Source organism: Lemur catta, chromosome 5 (genome assembly GCF_020740605.2).
Source record: "Lemur catta isolate mLemCat1 chromosome 5, mLemCat1.pri, whole genome shotgun sequence".
Classification (NCBI taxonomy): Eukaryota; Metazoa; Chordata; class Mammalia; order Primates; family Lemuridae; genus Lemur; species Lemur catta.
Window position 1 is genome coordinate 1,997,059 of NC_059132.1, and position 2,774 is coordinate 1,999,832.

Here is a 2,774-nt window from a genome sequence, read left to right on the forward strand (position 1 = left end):
GCGCAGGGACACGCGGGTCACTGCTGGAACCTCCGGGCCGGTGGAAGCTTTCTGGAAGGAGGGGGCCTTCCGTTTAGCTGAACGGTGGCCTGGAAGTCCCAGCTCCAATAGGAGGCGCGCGGGGTCCTGGGCCTCCTGCCCCGCCACTCCCCAGGGAACTGATGTGGCAGGTGGCACTGGACCTAGGCCTAGCCTGGGTGGAGGAGGTGGCCTCCGAGTGCCCCCATCAAAGCTCACACCGGCCTCGAACCCCAGAGGGCAGCCCCAGGCCCGGCGTGGCACCGGGCGCGGAGGCGGTGGCTTCTGGGCTCGGTGCTCCGGTCACAATGTTCCCGGCGCCTCCGACCCGGCTTGCAAATCTCGGAGAAAACCCTGCAGATTGGCAGACAATTTTCTCCTATAGCAAAGCTACTAGCAGCCATTTCCTGAGCATTCTGAGAAGTGAAAAAAGCAAATTGGGTTTTGTGAGGCCCCTACTGGGTCTCGCGGCGCCAGGAGGTCACCCCGGTTCAGGCCGGCGGCCGAGGGGACTCTGGGGAACCCGCGCCCAGCCAGGGCCTGCTTCCCTCCCGGCCTGGTTGATACACGTGGAGTGAACTGTCACCTTCTCCCCGTTAGGCCTAAACGGGTGGTCTCTCCACGGAGTGTCCCCGGAGTCCCGCGCAAGGCGCACCCGAAGCAGGCTTCGAGAATTAACGAATTTGTAGCTGGACGAAGATTCTACACACTCTACGACCCCAAAGGCTTGAGGCGTCTAGGGCCCGGTGGAGGAAGCGCCGGGCTACAGAATCAGGACACTGGCTCACAGCCAGCTGTGACACAAGCTAAAGCCGTAGGCAACTGGGGCGTTGGAGGAGGCAATCAGGACAGGCTGCTGGAAGGAGGCGGCAGATTAAATGGGAAAGTGGCGACTCAAGTTAGAAATGACATTTCCGTGGGGTGGGGTGTTAAGGAAGAAGGGAGCTGGTACAGGGTGGTGGGAGCGCGGTGCGGACAGTGTGCCCTAGGCCCTGTGGGGGCGTTGGGCACTCGGATGTGACTGAGGATGTGACTGAGGATGTGACCGTCCCCTTCAAGATCTAGGGAGTGGCCGGCCCGGTGGCTCACGCCTCTAATCCTAGCACTCTGGGAGGCCGAGGCAGGACGATCGCTTGAGCTGATGAATTGGAGACCAGCCTGAGCAAGAGTGAGACCCCTACTCTACCAAAAATAGAAAAAAAATAGCCGGGCGTAATGGCCTGGGCTGAGTCCCATCTACTCGGGAGGCTAAGGCAGGAGGATCGCTTAAGCCCAGCAGATGGAGGTTGCAGTGAGCTATGATGACGCCACGGCACTCTAGCTGGGCGACAGAGCCAGACTCTGTCTCAAAAAAAAAAAGATCTAGGGAGTGGAGGACAGATGTCCTCCCGGGCCCAAGAGTTGCCGCCTTCTGACAGGGGACTGCGGGCTTCCCAACCTGGCCGTCCCCACCCTGCACACAAAGGCCCAGCCCACTCCCAGAGACTGGCAAGTGGGGGAAGGAGGAGAAGACCTCAGGGAGGCTGGGAGGGATGGGAGGAGGGGGCTCCAGGAACCTCAAGTAGGATCTGAGGCCGGGCCCCGGGGCCAGTGCATGCCAGCTGAGGGGCTGGGGCAGTGCCAAGGCGCTCCCTCCGCTGGAGCACCACCTCCAACCCCTCCTTTCCAGAACCGCCACCTAGAGAGAGTCCTCTGTGTCCCCCCACCCTGGGCCCACTCGCCAGCTCCCCTAGGTGCTAGTTTCAGATTAATCACCCAGTGCCCTCTGAGCCACCTACTGGCTGTGACCCTGGGCTAGAAGTCTGGCCTCTCCGCTGCAGACTGCTGGTGTGAGTTTAAGATGGTAAGCGCTCAGTAAACACTGCAGAAAACCAGCTGAGACAGGCAGGGGACCTGCAAGCCCTTGGGTTGGAATCTCTCTCCAGGTCCCAGAGGGTAACTCGTGGGCCCCTCCCGGAGGTGGCTGTCAGGGACAGGAGCAGAGGTGCCTTCCATCCCGGGCTGGCCACCGTGCCTGCAGTCCCCCTCCACTTGGTACACCGTGGCTGATTGGGCCAGTCAGATCCCCTCTTGCAAATTTGACCTAAGAAACCGAGAGTCCAAGTCCCTCGGGTACACCTGGGTCTGGCGGCCCTGTTGTCCTTGATAAGCCGGGGAGGTCATTGCACAGAGCAGAGGAGGGGACAGCCCCTGTTTCCTGGGCGGCCCCCTGTCCTTCCGTGCTTGGGTTTCACGGTGCCACTTCAATGACCCCACCTGACCTTGACCCAGCTGGAGTGATTCCCTGAGGAGGACCCTCGAGTCTTGGTAGGTGGGAGAAGGGGGTTTGTGGAGACAGGACAATCCTAACCACGGTTTTGTTTTGCTTTTGGGGGGTTGTTTTTTGTTTTGGTTTGGGTTGAGCGGTTGTCTGCGGGAATGACCCTTCTTCCCCTCCTCTCAGTCCACAAGCTTTGACTGGGCTGACTCCATTCCTGACTCCAGGGCCCGTCTTGGGGTGGCCATGTGGCCCGGCCTGGCCAATCAGAGCCCTGCACTCCCAACTGCAGGGCTGGACCAGCAAGACCAGGGGGGAATTCCTGGGGCTGTTGAAATGAGGACTGTCCCTGAAGATGAAGTCAGCACAGGGGAGAGAAGCAGAGACCAGTGCCTGGGGACGTCATGCTCCTGGATCTAGACGGTCCTGAGCCCACCCCCTGTGCGTCTCAGCTGTCTGGGCTGACAGATTCCCTGTTTATTGCTTCTACTATAGGCGT